This window comes from Scyliorhinus canicula, chromosome 23, assembly GCF_902713615.1.
Source record: "Scyliorhinus canicula chromosome 23, sScyCan1.1, whole genome shotgun sequence".
NCBI classification, from domain to species: domain Eukaryota; kingdom Metazoa; phylum Chordata; class Chondrichthyes; order Carcharhiniformes; family Scyliorhinidae; genus Scyliorhinus; species Scyliorhinus canicula.
In genome coordinates, this window is record NC_052168.1 from 8,497,825 (window position 1) to 8,515,971 (window position 18,147).

General features: G+C 52.9%; 1 protein-coding gene across 2 annotated transcripts in view; it reads right to left on the minus strand.

Annotated features, from left to right (window-relative positions):
• LOC119956593 (DNA ligase 1-like) overlaps positions 1 to 18,147 on the minus strand; it is an 81,795-nt gene that overhangs the window by 34,592 nt on the left and 29,056 nt on the right. The window contains exon 1 of one of the 2 annotated variants that reach the window (XM_038783923.1): positions 6,918 to 7,213. The exons of the other annotated variant lie outside the window; for it this stretch is intronic. The gene's annotated coding sequence lies outside the window, so the exon portion shown is untranslated. Of the gene's footprint in view, positions 1 to 6,917; positions 7,214 to 18,147 lie in introns of those variants that run through there. 2 annotated transcript variants of the gene reach the window in all.

Here is an 18,147-nt window from a genome sequence, read left to right on the forward strand (position 1 = left end):
CGCGCCCATGCATTGGACGTGCTAAATTACCCCTTAGTGTCCAAAAGGTTAGACGGGGTTATTGTCTTTGGTCGTGGATGTGGGCCTAGGTAGGATCTCTGTCAGAGGGTCGGCGCAGACTTGATGGGCCAAATGGCCTCCTTCTGCACTGTAGCGATTCTATTATTCTACGAGGCCCTTCGAGTCTGCTCCGCCATTCATGATGATCATAGCTGATCATCCGACTCGGTATCCTGTTCCCACTCCCCACCAGCGGGCTCCCCCCCCCACCCCCCCCCGCCGCATACCCTTTGACCCCTTTCGCCCCAAGTGCTATACCTAACTCCTTCTCGAAAACATACGGGTATCCAAATTGGAACAGAAAACCGAGACGGGTGTGTTTAGCCGGTGCGCGCAGTGCCGGGAAATACCAAGCTCTCTATTGGGACTCTGCGGAGGGACTTCCCCACCGAGGCAGGACTTTGTCCCTTTTCCAGCACTGAGGGGCTCCGCTCGCCGTTTACAAATGGGGTCCCGATCTCTCGACCCCCCCCCCCCCCCCCCTCCCCCGCCGGACGCGATCCCCGAACCTCCCCAAGGCCCTAGCTCACCTAGAAGGGTGTCCTCGGGCCCCTGCCCATGGGCCCGTTCCCCGGAGTGGGAAAAATGCCAGCCTGGGACCCTGGTGCAGCCAGCCTGGGACCCTGGCAGTGCCAGTTGGCGGTGCCACCTGGACACCATGGCACTGCCAGATGCCAGGCTGTGCCCAGGGTGACACCAGCAGTGTCAGGCTGCCACCTTGTCCGGGGGGAGGGGGGGGGCAACCATCTGGCAGCTCCCATCTCCTGGGAGACCCTCTACGAGTGCCACTCCGCCTGGTCCCTGTTTGTGGAGACCAGTACTGAACGGGGCTCGCCCGAGGCCTCCGAGGCAAAGGGGTTAGAACCCAATGTCTCAGGTTGATTAAGGGAGTGCAAATTTGATCGAAGCGAGCTGTCTCACTCTAATATGCAGCTTTGCAAAATACACGTTTGATCTCACGAGGCGTGCCAAGCCAGGTAGATCCGGGTAACAGGGATCTCTGGGCATCTACCAGCTGTGCCGCATTTTGGGTGCAACACGGCCAGGAGATGGCCCACAAAAAGTTTTGGCGTCAACCGCTTTCTGTGGCAGCAAATCCACGGACTCTGGGTGAAGAAACGTCCCCGCATCTCAGTCCTAAATGGTCTTTCCCCGTATCCTCAGACCGTGCCCCCTGGTTCCGGACTCTCTCACCATCAGGAACATTCTTCCTGCATCTACCCTGTCCAGTCCTGTTACAATTTTATAGGTTTCACTTCGCACGCTTAACAACAAAACAGAACACATCAAAGTCATCCTGCGGGGCAATGGCTGTCCTCGCCATTCTGCAGTTCACGTTGCATTGCAGCAACTCTCAAGTGGCCAAAGACTGACAATTTCACCATCCGTAAGATGCATTTGGGTCAGTGTCAGCCGTCCGGCTTAGTACTGTATTTCGGTTTAGCCTTCTTGAACTGCTGCAATCCATGAGGTGTAGGTACACCCAGAGTGCTGTTAGGGAGCGAGTTCCAGGATTTCGACCCAGTGAGTTGGAGGGGCGATGGGGTTCCAAGGTATCTGCTGCTTTCTAGATGGTAGTGGTCAGAGATTTGGAAGGTGCTATCTGAGGAGCCTTGGTGAGTTGCTGCAGTGCATCTTGTAGATCAGGGGTGGGCAAACTTTTCCGTGCAAGGGCCACATTCAGAAATTCACAATTCACAAAGGGCCGCATAGTATACTAAGTAAAATAATTACTTCACCCGGTTATGATTCTGGGCGCCTCATGCAGAACATAGAACAGTACAGCACAGTACAGGCCCTTCGGCCCTCGACGTTGTGCCGAGCAATGATCATCCTACTCAAGTCAACGTATCCACCCTATACCAGTAAGTAACCCAACCCCCATTAACCTTAAAAAAAAAATTTAAAACAAATTTTTTTTTTTTAATGACTTGGAGGGCCGCAGAAATACCTTTGGCGGGCCGCATGCGGCCCGCGGGCCGTAGTTTGCCCACCCCTGTTGTAGATGGTACTTCACGGCTGTGCTGTGCGTTGGTGGCGGAGGGAGTGAATGTTTGTGAATGGGGCACCAATCAAGCGGGGCTCCTTTGTCCTGGATGGTATTGAGCTTCCCGAGTGTTGTTGGAGCTGCACTCATCCAGGCAAGTGGGGAGTATTCCATCACACTCCTGACTTGTGTCTTGTGGACGGTGGGCAGGCTTTGGGGAGTCACGAGGTGAGTTACTCACCGCAAGATTTCTAGCTTTTGATCTGCTCTGGTAGCCGCAGTATTTATGGCTAGTCCAGTTCAGTTTGTAGTCAATGGTAACGCCCTTCTGTTTGAGATGGGGGTGGCAGGGGGAGGGGGCAAACACCAATGGTGCCAATAGTTACTCCAATGGGACATGATGTTTGAGAGGGATGTTCCTATCAGGAATTAAGGAAATCTAGGCAGAGTTACACATTCTCCCCAGGCACCGAAAAACCTACGGCAAAACCCAACAAGCACACTACCAAGGATCTGGAAATCTGAAATACAAACAGAGAATTCTGGATAAACTCAGCGTCATCTGTGGAGGGAGGTTACGGGGTTAAGGTTTCAGATCAAAGACAGAACTGGAAAAATGGTTCAGTTCCCGGCTGGGTCACTGTCTGTGCGGAGTCTGCACGTCCTCCCCGTGTGTGCGTGGGTTTCCTCCGGGTGCTCCGGTTTCCTCCCACCGTCCAAAGATGTGCGGGTTAGGTGGATTGGCCATGCTAAATTGCCCGTAGTGTCCTAATAGTAAGGTTAAGGGGGGGGGGGGGGGGGGTTGTTGGGTTACGGGTATAGGGTGGATTTGTGGGTTTGAGTAGGGTGATCATTGCTCGGCACAACATCGAGGGCCGAAGGGCCTGTTCTGTGCTGTTCTGTTCTATGTAACAGGATTCTCTTAAGGTTAATGTGCAGTTTCAGTTGGCAGTTGGGAAGGCCAATGCAATGTTAGCATTCATGTCGAGAGGGCTAGAATACAAGACCAGGGATGCACTTCTGAGGCTGTGTAAGGCTCTGGTCAGACCCCCATTTGGAGTATTATGAGCAGTTTTGGGCCCCGTATCTAAGGAAGGATGTGCTGGCCTTGGAGAGGGTCCAGAGGAGGTTCACAAGAATGATCCCTGGAATAAAGAGCTTGTCGTATGAGGAACGGTTGAGGTCTCTGGATCTGTACATGTTGGAGTTTAGAAGGGTGAGGGGGATCTTATTGAAACTTACAGGATACTGCGAGGCCTGGATAGAATGGACGTGGAGAGGATGTTTCCACTGGTAGGAAAAACTAGAACCAGAGGACACCATCTCAGACTAAAGGGACAGACTTAAAACAGAGATGAGGAGGAATTTCTTCAGCCAGAGGGTGGTGAATCTGTGGAACTCTTTGCCGCAGAAGGCTGTGGAGGCCAAATCACTGAGTGTCTTTAAGACAGAGATAGATAGATTCTTGATCAATAAGGGGATCAGGGGTTAAGGGGAGAAGGCAGGAGAATGGGGGTGAGAAAAATATCAGCCATGATCGAATGGCGGAGCAGACTCGATGGGCTGAGTGGCCTAATTCTGCTCCTATGTCTTCTAGTCTTTATGGTCTTGGACAATTACAGAGCCAGGGAAAAGAGGGACGTGTAAAAGGGAAGGTCTGTGATCGGATAAGAGGCAGGAGAGACTAAATGACCAAAAGGATGGTGCAAAAGATGGCAGTGAAACCAGGAAAGAAACACAGGAGATGAAAATGGGAAAAGTAGATCAACAGCAAAAGAATTGCTGCAAAAAGGGGAGACAGTGGCGTAGTAGTAATGTCACTGGACTAGTAATCTTGATGCACTGGGGACATGGGTTCAAATCCCACCGCGGCAGCTGGTGGAGATTAAATTCAATGAATAAAATTTGTAATTGAAAGCCAGTCTATGCTATGGTGACCATGACAACCATCAGCGATTGTCGTAAAAACCCATCTGCTTCGCTAATGACCCATTCTATTCCATGCCTGGGCTGATAATGGCAGGTGTCCCCTCTTAAAACCATCTTATCTACCTGTCCTGCTGCCTTCTGCTGGGGCCGATGGACATGTGTGCCCAGGGTTGTAAAGCGGGACATTAATGGTGGTTAAAAACCCATCTGGTTCCCCCATGGAACCCTTGTCGCAGAAACCCATCTCTGGTCCACTAATGCCCCCCCGGGAAGGAAATTACATAGATTACATAGAATTTACAGTGCAGAAGGAGGCCATTCGGCCCATCGAGTCTGCACCGGCTCCTGGAAAGAGCACCCTACCCAAGGTCAACAACTCCACCCTATCCCCATAACCCAGTAACCCCACCCAACACTAAGGGCAATTTTGGACACTAAGGGCAATTTATCACGGCCAATCCACCTAACCTGCACATCTTTGGACTGTGGGAGGAAACCGGAGCACCCGGAGGAAACCCACGCACACACGGGGAGGATGTGCAGACTCCGCACAGACAGTGACCCAAGCCGGAATCGAACCTGGGACCCTGGAGCTGTGAAGCGATTGTGCTATCCACAATGCTACCGTGCTGCCCCAAATCTGCCATCCTTACCCGTCCTGGCCCACGTGTAACTCCAGACCCACAGGAACGTGGTTGGCACTCAACTGCCGTGTAAGCATTGGCACAATCGAGAATACAGGAGGCCATTCGACCCGCCTCTTCCCAGCAGCAAACCAGTCGGTCCCGCTTTCTTCCCACATTCCTGCAGTTTTGTTTCCTCCAGCGATCATGGCCAGCATCAACGTGCCAGCGTTGACCCAATTCCCTTTCGAAGGCCACTATTGAACCTATCACCGGATCAGCAGTGGGTTCCAAATCGTAACCCTGCAAAGATTTCCCCTCGTGCATAACAGATGAAGTTGAAGCTAATATGGGAAGAGCCAGGGTTAGGTTACACTCCAATGAGCACAGTCACCCTGGATATATTGGATGTGAGCAGTGAGAGCTATGTAATCCCGATCCAGTGGATGAGCCTGTCAAATACATTGATGAAGGTTATCGAAACACCCAGCGATCCAGGGGCAAGCAGAGGTCAACACGTTCAGGGTAGGGGGTGATAAAACCTGTTTGGGGGGGGGGGTGGAATGCATACCCTTGTGGCTGTCTTGTACATAATCAATAAATGTGATCTACGAATCAGTACGTGCCCTTTGGACCGGATTTGACGCACATGTTACATAACCTTGCCAATGTTCCCGTCCCTGTCCCCTATCCATCACAGGTGGCATGGGTTTTTGCCAGTACATGCTCCAGCACCCTTTGGTTGGCCAGGCAGCCGTACGCCACCGGGTCTGAATTTAGTTCAGTAAAAGCTTGGCGACTGCTGCTCCACCACATGGGGCGTCGCAACCAACCTAATGAAATGCCACGCTTCTGGGTAACCCCGAAATGATGCCCTCCTGTGCGCCCAATGACCGACCCCACCCATCCTACACCCCCCCCCCCACTTCCTTTCCTCCCATGTCCCTTTCACCCCAGGGGTGCTGAGCTCAATCACAACACCCTGTAAGTTTCATGGGGCAGACGGGAGGGGAAATGACTGGAATTGGTCCAAGGACGGTAGCAAGGTAGCATTGTGGATAGCACAGTCGCTTCACAGCTCCAGCGTCCCAGGTTCAATTCCGGCTTGGGTCACTGTCTATGCGGAGTCTGCACATCCTCCCCGTGTGTGCGTGGGTTTCCTCCGGGTGCTCCGGTTTCCTCCCACAGTCCAAAGATGTGCAGGTTAGGTGGATTGGCCATAATAAATTGCCCTTAGTGTCCAAAATTGCCCTTAGTGTTGGGTGGGGTTACTGGGTTATGGGGATAGGGTGGAGTTGTTGACTTTGGGTAGGGTGCTCTTTCCAAGAGCCGGTGCAGACTCGAAGGGCTGAATGGCCTCCTTCTGCACTGTAAATTCTATAAACAGTTTTGTCTGCCCAGGAGTGACACACCAGTGGGGTATTGGTGGTGGTGTTGGTTTTTTGACCATTTCAAAGAGGAGGGAATGGTGGGATGGTGGGGTGGTGGTGGAGGGGGGGTGGGGGGGCTTTCACAGTGTGACCCAAATTGCCCCGAGGTCGGTTAATAAGCAACTCACTGGGGATTGGAGAAAGGGTGTGGGTTCCAGTGAACCACATTGGTGCACTTCGGGCGTAAGGGCAGCACGGTGGCACAGTGGTTAGCACTGTGGCGTCACAGCACCAGGGTCCCGGGTTTGATTCCCGGCTCGGGTCACTGTGCGGAGTCTGCACCTTCTCCCCGTGTGTGCGTGGGTTTCCTCCGGGTGCTCCGGTTTCCTCCCACAGTCCAAAGACGTGCTTGTTAGGTAATTTGGACATTCTGAATTCTCCCTCTGTGCACCCAAACAGGCGCCGGAATGTGGCGACTAGGGGCTTTTCACAGTAACTTCATTTTTAATTTTAGAGTACCCAATTCGTTTTTTCCAATTCAGGGGCAATTTAACATGGGCAATGCACCTACCCTGCACATTTTTGGGTTGTGGGGCGAAACCCATGCAAACACGGGGAGAATGTGCAAACTCCACACGGACAGTGACCCAGAACCTGGCGCCGTGAGGCAGCAGGGCTAATCCACTGCGCCACCATGCTGCCCCTCATTGCAGTGTTAATCTAAGCCCACTTGTGACACGAATAAAGATGATTAATTATGATAAAGTTTGGAAGAAGCCTCAAAGTTGTGTTGTTGTTTTGGGCAGGGGAGGAGGGGGTGGGTGGGGGTTTTCCCATTCTTAAAGGGACCAACCCACCCAAACCAAAACCGACCCCACCCCACCCATCACAATGAGAAAGGAAAACAAGAGAGAGAGAGAATAGCCAAACTAAATTTAACAGGCTCACGTTCTTAAAGGGACCGCTCCGACTGGCACATGAAGCGTGCAGTTGCTGCCTTGCCTGTGCCTTTAACAGCTCCGTAGCGAACCATGAACGAGCAGCCGGTCAGACGGGGAGGGACGAAAAAAAAAAATCCTCCGGTGAAAGATAAAAAGAAAAGTCCAATTGCGGCTAAGTGAGCGGCTCTGGCCCCAATCGCGACGTCAACGGGGAACCCCCCACAGTGACGTAATTCCAACCCCCTGTCGTCATCGGGTTGTGACGTCAGCCAGCAGCTGAGATTTGGCTACATCCAAAAGCCGCAAAACTTTTCACCCCCTCCCTTCCTGACTCTGCAAAAAGAAAACCTCTGCCCACCCCTCCCCCTTATGATATCCCAGCCCCCTCCTCAACACAGGAGCTCAGCTCACCACCCCCCACCCCACCCCCCCACCACCCTCATCATGCCCCCTTTAAGTCATTATTGAGTCATTTTTGTTGAAATGTTAATAAGATATGTGAAACATAATGCTGGGTGGGGGTTGGGGGTTGCATTTATTTGCCCACCTGTTGTCATTATTTTGCAGCATCTGCCCCCCCCCCCCTCCCAGTGCATCCCCCTCCCATCCCCACCCCCCCTCCCCCCGCGGCTCACGACCCCGTCAAGTTGTAGGGCAGCACGGTAGCACAGTGGTTAGCACAGTTGCCTGACGGGCCCCGGGTTCGATTCGCCGGCTTGGGTCACTGTCTGCGCGGAGTCTGCACGTTCTCCCCGCGTCTGCGCGGGTTTCCTCCGGGCGCTCCGGTTTCCTGCCACAGTCCAAAGGTGTGTGAGTTAGGTGGATTAGCCCCGCGAAATTGCACCCTTAGAGTCCGAAAAGGTTGGATGGGGTTACTGGGTTACGGGGATGGGGTGGAGGCGTGGGCTTGAGTGGGGTTCTCTTTCCAAAGGCTGGCGAATGGCCTTCAGCACTGTAAATTTTATGATTCAATGAAGTTTCTCCTCCCCACACAGTGGATCACCCGAAGCTGCATTCCTTCAACCTGGCACTGTTCCAAGTTTGGCTAGCGTTCCCCCCCCCCACTTCTGTAGAGGGGTCACACGTACTCAAAACGTTAACTCTGATTTTCTCTCACCACAGATGCTGCCGGACCCACTGCGTTTATCCAGCGCTTGCTGTCTTTATGTCCCCTCCCCGCCACTCCCCCCCCCCCCCCCCCCCACCCCCGGGAGTATCGGCGGGCCATTCGGCTGCAGAAGGCGTCGCTTTATTTTTTCTCTGTCGCTCGACCATGTGGCCCTTGTGACAGTGGCGGTGGTACGGCGGGGATTGGGGGGGTGGAGTGGGAATTTAGGTGGGGAGTGGGGCGTTGGGGGGGTGGTGTGGGCAATGGGGATGTGGAGTGGGGCAATGGGGGGCGGAGTGGGGTGATGGGGGGTGTAGTGGGGCAATGGGGGTTGGAGTGGGGGTGGAGTGGGGCGATGGCAGGCGGAGTGGGACAATGGGGGGGTGAAGTGGGGCGATGGGGGTGAAGTTGGTTGATGGGAGGGTGGAATGGGGCAATGCGGGGTGCAGTTCCTTAGATAGGGAGGGATGAGCCCTTGGAGGAATTCATGGGGACCCCACCATCTGGAGGTCACCCTCCAAGCCACCTACCGTCCTGACTTGGAAATAAATCGGCTGCTCCTTCACTGTCTCTAGGTCAAAATCCTAGAACTCCCTCTCTAACAGCGCGGTGGGTGTTACTACATCTTAGGGACTGCGGAGGGTTCAATAGGCAGCTCACTACCACCTTCTGAAGGGCAATTAGGGATGGGCGTAACCAGCGATGCCCACATCCTGTAAATGAATCTTGATAAACCCACTCAAATCAAGGGCCGTCAGGGATGGGAAAAAATACAGGCCAAGCCAGCGAATGAATTAAGAAATAATAGATTTAAAGAGAATTTTAAAATCAAGGTGTTACTTAACCAGGAGCGGTAGATATAGCCCCAGATGACCACAGGCTGCTTTCCCCTTTGAGGGGGGAGAGCTAACTGGTGGTAATTTAATCTGAGGGTCACCACACCTCAGGCAAGGGGCAAGGTTGAGAAGGTGGGGCCTCCATGAATAACCTCGGCCGGTACGGGAATTGAACCCATGCTGTTGGCCTTGCTCCACATCCCAGACCAGCTGGCCAGCCCACTGAGCTAGACTAGCTCCCTCGCAGGAGCGACAGGGAAATGGGCCCTGCCGCACGTCAAGACTTTGAAGAGCAGCAACCTTAACGACTTCATGTTTATGGAGGGTTGAATGTGGGAAACCAGCCAGGGGTTCGTTGGAACAGGCGAGTCTCGAGATAACAAATGCACAAATGTGGGTAGGCGAAGGGGACTAGACCTGGTGAGTGAGACGAAGCATGGAGAACGTAGTTACTAGAACATAGAACATACAGTACAGAAGGAGGCCGTTCGGCCCATTGAGTCTGCACCGACCCACCAAAGCCCTCACTTCCACCCTAGAGCTGAGTGGCGCAGCAGAAGCGTGCTGGGCCGATAACCCAGGTCAATAGATCAGAGCCATCCTCTGCTATTCATTTGTCGATGGCTGTTTGGCACACTGGGCTAAATTGCTGGCTTTGAAAGCAGACCAAGCAGGCCAGCAGCACGGTTTGATTCCTGTAACAGCCTCCCTGAACAGGTGCCAGAATGTGGCGACTAGGGGCTTTTCACAGTAACTTCATTTGAAGCCTACTCGTGACAATAAGTGATTTTGATTTCCCAATAACCCCTCCTAGCCTTTTTGGAGACTAGGGGCAATTTATCATGGACAATCCACCTAACCTGCACGTCTTTGGACTGTGGGAGGAAACCGGAGCACCCGGAGGAAACCCACGCAGACACGGGGAGAACATGCAGACTCCGCACAGACAGGAATCGAACCTGGGACCCTGGCGCTGTGAAGCCACAGTGCTATCCCCTTGTGCTACCCTGCTGCCAGTTACGTGTGACGATGCCCAATTTGGATCCGGACAATGTCCATTAACGGGTGAGGGAGCAGGAATTGTGAAGAAGCAAAGAGATTGAATGCGCCCAGATCACTAAAACCACTTGTAGAGCTATCCTGGAGTCAAATGAAGAATTTGAACGTTAAACCTACTGAGTTCGCAGGAGAGGTTCAGCTCGTTGACAGTTTTCGCCAGGTCAGAAACGCACCTTTGCTGTCTTACTAATTTCATATGAATTTCCACCTGTTCTTTCAACGCCTGCAATGTACATCCTGCAGGTCAGGTCCTCGAATCCTTGATCGTTCCCTTCACTTGCCGATGAACATCTCCCGCACTCTCCAGGAGAGGACGCTGTTCACCAACTCATGATCAACTCGCACCAAACAGACCCAACGTCAGCTCATCAAGGTTGGACTCTCACTGAGGGATTTGGGTAGTTTAAGTACCGATTGAGGAGTGTCCGGAATTGAGTCACGGGATGGAATTGAAACAAAGATGTTTACATACAGAATGGGTAGCCAAGAGGGAGTTGCAGGCTGGATTCTAAGCGAGGGGTTTAGGAATGAAGGGTTTCAGTTAGAGGAGGAGATTTGGGTGGCAGGGGAGCACAGTGGTTAGCACTGTTGCTTCACCGCGCCAGGGTCCCGGGTTCGATTCCCGGCTTGGGTCACTGTCCATGCGGAGTCGGCGCATTCTCCCCGCGTCTGCACGGATTTCCTTCGGGCGCTCCCACAAGTCCCGAAAGACGTGCTTGTTAGGTGAATTGGACATTCTGAATTCTCCCTCTGTGTACCCGAACAGGCGCCGGAATGTGGCGACGAGGGGATTTTCACAGTAACTTCACTACAGTGTTAATGTAAGCCTATTTGTGACACTAACAAAGATTATTATTAGTGTTATTGAGAAACTGGGATTGCTCCCCTGAAAACAGAACTAGTTAGGCGAGATTGAAAAATGAAATGAAATGAAAATCGCTTATTGTCACAAGTCGGCTTCAAATGAAGTTACTGTGAAAAGCCCCTAGTCGCCACATTCCGCCGCCTGTTTGGGGAGGCTGGTACGGGAATTGAACCGTGCTGCTGGCCTGCTTGGTCTGCTTTCAAAGCCAGCGATTGCGCCCTGTGCTAAACCAGCCCCTCATTGAATAATTAGATGAAATAAGATTAAATAAGTTTGGGGAGGGGCGGAAAGGGGGGTGCCGGGGAGGGAAGGGGGGGGGGGTGGTTACTGGGGAACTGATAACATAATGGCAGATGGAAAGCCACCAGAATAGTAAACCAGAGACAGAAAAGCAGAAAATGCTGGACAATCTCAGCAGGTCTGGCAGCGTCTGTGGGGAGAGAAGGGAGCTAACGTTTCGAGTCTGGGTGACTCTTTGTTAAAGCGAGAGAGAGCTGGAAATGCCGTCAGATTTATACTGTGTTGTGGTTGGGGGGGGGGGGGTGTGGAGTGGTGGGGCTCGATAGAGGGGGGGGGGCAGCGATAGGTGGAGGTGGACAACGATGTTGAGGGCAGAAGACAAATGTAAATGGGGGTGGTTAAGGCGAAGGAGGGTTCTGATGGTAAACCAGAGAGTACGCCATGAAAACAGAAAATGCTGGATGAACCCAGCAGGTCCGCAGCCTTGGCGTTTCAAGAGCTCCTCGAAATACTTCTTAAATGTTGTGAGGGTTCCCGCCTCCACCACCCTTTCAGGCAGCGTGTTCCAAACTCCCACCATCCTACGGGTGCAAAAAGGTTCCCCTTAAATCCCCCGCCCCTAACCTCAGGGGAGTTTCACAGTAACTTCATTGCAGTGTTGACGTCAGCCAACTTGTGACAATAAAGATTATTATTATTCTAAATCTATGCCCCCTGGGTATTGACGCCTCTGGGAGGGTGGGGGTCAGTTGGCTGGATGGCTGGTATGTGATGCCAATATCGCAAGTTCAATTCCTGCACCAACTGAGGGTATCCATGAAGGATCAACCTCAGGTTAAATCGTCACCAGTTAGTGTTTGGGGACCAAGGTGTGGTGATGTGGCTGGAGATAACCCTGCATGTACTCAGCAGTGTGACCTCCCATCAGCAGGTGGCAGTACAGATCCACCATGGGGGGTTGTCAGATATAAGCCAGGTGAATTCCGGATACGGGGAGGCGGTTGTAAGGCATACTGAAGGACAATCGTGCATAAGTCAAGCTCCAGGAGAGTCTAGCGAAAACTCTGTAAAAACCAAGTCTGCATGAGATTCGTATCGCCACTCAACCACATGTACACAAAATAAAACATTGTTCTCATAGAATCAACTGTGCAGAAGGAGGCCATTCGGTCCATCGAGTCTGCACTGGCCCTTGGAAAGGGCACCCCACTTAAGCCTACGCCTGCACCCTATCCCTGTAACCCAGTAACCCCATCTGAAATTTTTGGACACTAAGGAAGATTTAGCATGGCCAATCCACCTAACCTGCACGTCTTTGGACTGTGTGGGGGGGAAACCAGAGCACCCGGAGGAAACCCACGCAGACACGGGGAGAACGAGCAGACTCCACACAGACAGTGACCCAAGCCGGGAATCGAACCCGGGACCCTGGAGCTATGAAGCGACTGTGCAGCCCACTGTGCTGCCCGTGAATCAGGCTGCTGATCTCTGATTTAGACATCAGCAGTTCTGTAGATTCATTGATAGGCAAGGACACACCACACAAGGCAACTTACATTTCACTAAGGGGAAATGTGTTTTCCTATCTATGTCCCTCATAATTTTGTACACCTCGATGAGATCCTCCCCTCAGCCTCCTCCACTCTAAGGAGAACAATACCAGCCTAACCTGCCTCTCTTCACAGCTGAAACGCTCCATCCCAGGTGACATGCTGGTGAATCTCCTCTGCGCCCTCTCCAGTGCCATCACATCCTTCCTATAGTGTGGTGACCAGAACTGTACACAGTACTCCAGCTGTGACCTAACCAGCGTTTTATACAGCTCTCATATTCTATGCCTTGGCTAATAAAGGCAGGTATCCCAGACCACCTTATCTACCTGTCTTGCTGCCTTCAGAAATCTATGTCATTACTGAGGGTTGCGAATGGTGGTTAAAACCCCATCAGATTCATCCAAGCCCTACAGGGGAGGGAATCTGCCGTCCTTGCCTGGTTTGGAATGTAGCAAATGTAGTTAGTCTGAAATGGCCAAGCGAGCCACTCATTCCCAGGGCAACTGGGGACGTGTGATGAATATTGGCCTTGGCGGAGACCCTCACATCCGGCGGAAGAATAAAATGGAAAGAGGAACCCAAACTGTGATGGAATTTACAAGAATAATCAAGCTGTTTCCATTGGCAGGAGAACCAGTAACCAAAGGGGAATTTGACCAATGGACCAGGAGCAGAAGTCGGCCATTCGGCCCATCGAGTCTGCTCCGCCGTTCAATGAGTTCATGACTGATCTGATGTGATAATCCTCAACTCCACTTTCCCGCCTTATCTTCGTAAAGCCCTTGCTGATTATGAATCTATCTCAGCCTCAAAGATACTTAACGACCCGGCCTCTACAGCTCTCTGCGGTAAAGAATTCCACAGATTCACTCCCCTCTGAGGGAAGAAATTCCTCCCCATCTCTGTCTGAAATGGACGACCCCCTTACTCTGAGATTCTGCCCTCTGGTCCTAGACTCTCCCACAAGGGGAAACAACCTCTCAGCATCGACTCTGTCAAACCTCCTGAGAATCCGGTATGTCTCAATAAGGTCACTAAACTCCAGTGAGCACAGGCCTAACCTACTCAACCACTCTTCATCAGAAAATCCCTCCCTACCCGGGATCAACCCAGTGAATCATAGAATTAGTCATAGAATTTACAGTGCAGAAGGAGGCCATTCGGCCCATCGAGTCTGCACCGCCTCTTGGAAAGAGCACCCTACCCAAGCCCACACCCCCACCCTATACCCATAACCCAGTTACCCCACCCAACACTAAGGGCAATTTTGGACACTAAGGGCAATTTAGCATGGCCAATCCACCTAACCTGCACATCTTTGGACTGTGGGAGGAAACCGGAGCACCCGGAGGAAACCCACGCAGACACGGGGAGGATGAGCAGATTCCACGCAGACAGTGACCCAAGCCGGGAATCGAACTTGGGACCCTGGAAGCATTTGTGCTAACCACAATGCTAACGTGCTGCCCCTTCTCTGGACTGCCTCCAATGCCATAATGTAATAAAGTAAGTCAATGATTCAGGGGGAGATGAGGCTGTTCTTTATCTTGGTAACGGCCTGAAATGTGCTGCTTGACGTGTGAAGGAAGCAGATTCAATATTAACTTTTAAGGATAGCAACAACTTGCATTTATATAGCGTTTATAGAACTCCCTCCCCATCTGCGTTGTACCTGCCCCAGGTGGACTTGGGCAACTCAAGAAGGTGGTCACCTTCTCGAGGGCAATTGGGGATAGACAATGAATGGTGCCCTTGGTTGACTGGGAGCCAACATCGGTCAGTGAGGACAAGGGTTGAGGGCCGAATGGAAATTGGTGTGAATTCGGATAGGGCAGCAGAGCTTTGGATCAGCTCCAGTTTATGGAAGTCGGACTATGGAGGTTCTCCGGGGAGCACTGAAGTGGGCGGCGCGGTGGTTAGCACCGCTGCCTCACAGAGGCAGGGACCCGGGTTTGATTCCGGCCTCGGGTGACTGTCTGTGCGGAGTCTGCACATTCTCCCCCGTGTCTGCGTGGGTTTCCTCCGGGTGCTCTGGTTTCCTCCCGCAGCCCAAAGATGTGCAGGTTAAGTGGATTGGCCGCGCTAAATTTCCCCTTAGTGTCTACGAAGGTTAGGTAGGGTTACGGGGATCGGGCAGGGTGTGGGCCTAGGTAGGATGTGATGTGTTATCTGTGCTGGTCTAACATCGACTGCAACTGGATGAAGTAAAACGTGAAACAGGCTTCCGGCACAGGAGATGGTCCAACACTGTTTTATTGAACCTGTTGATTGCTGTACATAATCTGCTGTGGGTTGACACACTCTTAACCTAACTGATAACCTCCTACTGGCTTGACCAGACTAGCTCTCTATCACATGATGATGATGTTCATTGGCCTGTGCACTGCGACTATCTCCCTAGCCATGTCCTGTGAGAGAGGGAGAGCCTTAATACCCTGTGGGCTTTATAGTGGTGGTGTCCTGTCTGGTGATTGGTTGTTCTGTGTCGTGTGTGTTCATTGGTTATCCTGTGTGTCAATCACTGCCTGGCTGCATCTCATGATATACATGAGTGGATATTATGACAGGGTGCTCTTTCAGAGGGTGGGTGCAGACCCAATGGGCCAAATGGCCTCCTTCTGCACTGTAGGGATTCCACGATTCTATGAAGTGAATTGAGAGTTTCAGCAGAAGCTGAGCTGATGGAGAGGCGGTGGTGCAGTGGTATTTTCTCTGGATGAGCGAGATAGGCCCAGAGTAAAGATCTGGGGACCCGGGTTCAAATCCCACCATGGCAGGTGGTGAAATTTGAATTCAATTTTTTTTTAAATCTGAAGTTGAATGTGTAATGATAACGACCATGAAGCGACCGTCTGGCTCACTAATATCCTTCAGGGAAGGGGAATCTGACCTAACGTGACCCCACAGCAACGTGGTTGGCCTCGCAAGCCACTCAGTTCAAGGGCAATTGGGGACGGGCAATAAATGCTGGTCCACATCCCATGAATGAACTAAGGAAAACCATCCCAGGTCCTAACCACATCCCAGATCCTAACCGCATACCCGATCCTAACCACTCGCTGTGTGAGGAAGATTCTCCGTTTCTTCTTTCCTTAAATCTGTATCCCTCCCATTCCCGATCCTCCCACCTATGGGAACAGTTTCTCCCTATCCGTTCTGTCCGGACCACCGCCCCCCCCTCATGATTTTGAAAACCTTGATCAAAATCCAATGGTTGAGGAGAACACGTTTAAAGGGAAAAAAAAAAAATTGACAGTGGACAGTAGCATGGTGGTTAGCACAATTGCTTCACAGCTCCAGGATCCCAGGTTCGATTCCCGGCTTGGGTCACTGTCTGTGAGGAGTCTGCACGTTCTCCCCGTGTGTGCGTGGGTTTCCTCCGGGTGCTCCGGTTTCCTCCCACAGCCCAAAGATGTGCAGGTTAGGTGGATTGGCTATTGCTAAATTGCCTTTAGTGTCCAAAATTGCCCTTAGTGTTGGGTGGGGTTACTGGGTTATGGGGATAGGGTGGAGGTGTGGTCTTGGATAGGGTGCTCTTTGAAAGAGCTGGTGCAGACTCGATGGGACGAATGGCCTCCTTCTGCACTTTAAATTCTATGAATTCTTTTTTTTTCCCCAACAGAGGGACAATTTAGTGTTATCTATCCGCCCACCCCGCACGTCTTTGGGTTGTGGGGGGGGGGGGGGGGGGGTGAGACCCACGCAGACACGGGGAGAATGGGGAAACTCCACACGGACGTGACCCGGGGCCGGGGATCGAACCCGGGTCCTCGGCGCCCGTGAGGCAGCAGTGCTAACCACTGTGCCGTCCCGAAGCTGGGGGAGGGGGTGGTGTCGGGGGCGGGAGAGAGGGAGGGGGGGGGTGCTGGTGGAAAGAGCACTGATAGGGTCAGATGAGGCAGAGTTGTGGGGGGGGTCTTGTGTCGAATATTAATCCCAGTTCTGCAGAAATGCATAGACTTTGCAGCACAGAATGAGGCCATTCTGCCCCACGTGTCTGTGCTGGTATTTATGCTCGAGCGTCAGTCCTGTGTTCCTAATTCCCTTGCAGCCACTACCAAAAGGCGTTCAGTTAAACAAACAGGGAACTACCCAACAGTCTACTTGCTTCACTGCTCACTGCCGAGGCGAAGCTTACAAAGCTTTCAAGAGGGAATCCTGACTCACATTGAGTGACTCACGCTCAATATTGTTCCACTGAACTCTGTTCGGAAAGGGTTGGTGTGGGGGAGGGTGCTTCTGGGGGGTGGATTGAGGATAAAGAGAGAGAGAGAGAGCGAGAGTGAGAGAATGAGAAATGTCCCTGCAATGAGTCACTATCAGAAGCTTGGTTTCGTTCCACAGGCAGGCTACACAGCCAGATGTAAACACACAACAGCACAGACTGACACCGCCCCCCCCCCCCCTCTACACGGCTAGCCGGCAAGGAGTGGGGTGGGGGTTCTGATGTAGGGGGTAAAACCGAAACGGGTTGGGAAATCGATCGCCCTTTAAACTCCAAGAGTTGATCCCCACGGAGCCAAACGCCCTGCCCCCCCACCCCCCCCCCCCCATCACCTCTCACCATTACACCTTGCCCTGCGTGCTTAACCCCTTTACTATTAAACGTTCGTGCTCACTCAGATATCCGAGATCCACTCCCTCCACTCCACCCCTCCTCATTCCACTGACTCCCGCCTCGCCGATCCGCCAACGCCCCACGTACCGACTTCCTGGTATTCCCTCCTTCAACCCTTCCACCCCCTCCCACAGAGGTGGGAACCACCACCGATGCCCGCCCTCCCCCCTGCTGCCCGCCCGCCGGCCTCCTCCGCCACTCCCTCAGCGAAGGCGAACCGTGGCCAGGCTTCTCGCAGGGCCTGACTCCCGCAGGGGCCGAGGGACGGTTGAAAGAAAGGCTTGCACCTTGGCGGCTGACCGACGGACTCTGCAGCCGAGGACGTACTCTCAGAGTTCAGCCGCTTGTTGCGCTGCAGGAAGCCAACCCGTGCGCAGCAAGATCCCGCAAACAGCAGCACACTCTGTGGGCCCAGAGGGTGATTGGGATTCTGCAGACCCACCAGCAACGTGCGACATCCCAGGTGGGGCAGGAACACGTGGAGGGCCGTTGGCACAGCTCTCCAAATTTTCCCATGCCACCCGCGAAGATGCCCGTCGGGGTCGGGCACTCCCAGGCCCTGGTATTTCAGCGACGTCGGTGGAGGGGGTACCTTTTAGCCGCAGGCCACTGGGGCGAACTCACCTTCCCTCCACACGGCAACCCCCGGTGGGATCTTTTACATCCCCCCTGGGAGGGCCCACAGGCTCTCGGTTCGATACCACGTTTGGGAAGGTGGCATCTCCAACGATGCATTGCTCCCTCAAGACGATAAATGGCAGCCGAGATGAGGTGCCCACGTCTCTGGAGCGGGATTTGAACTCTCAATCTTCTGACTTGGAGGCCAACCTGGCGCATCCAGCAGCTAGCTACCCAAGCTGGGAGAGAGGGAGAGAGTGGGCTTGCTCTGTGTGGCGCAATCCTATCATCTTGGCTGTACATTACAGCGCAGTACAGGCCCTTCGGCCCTCGATGTTGC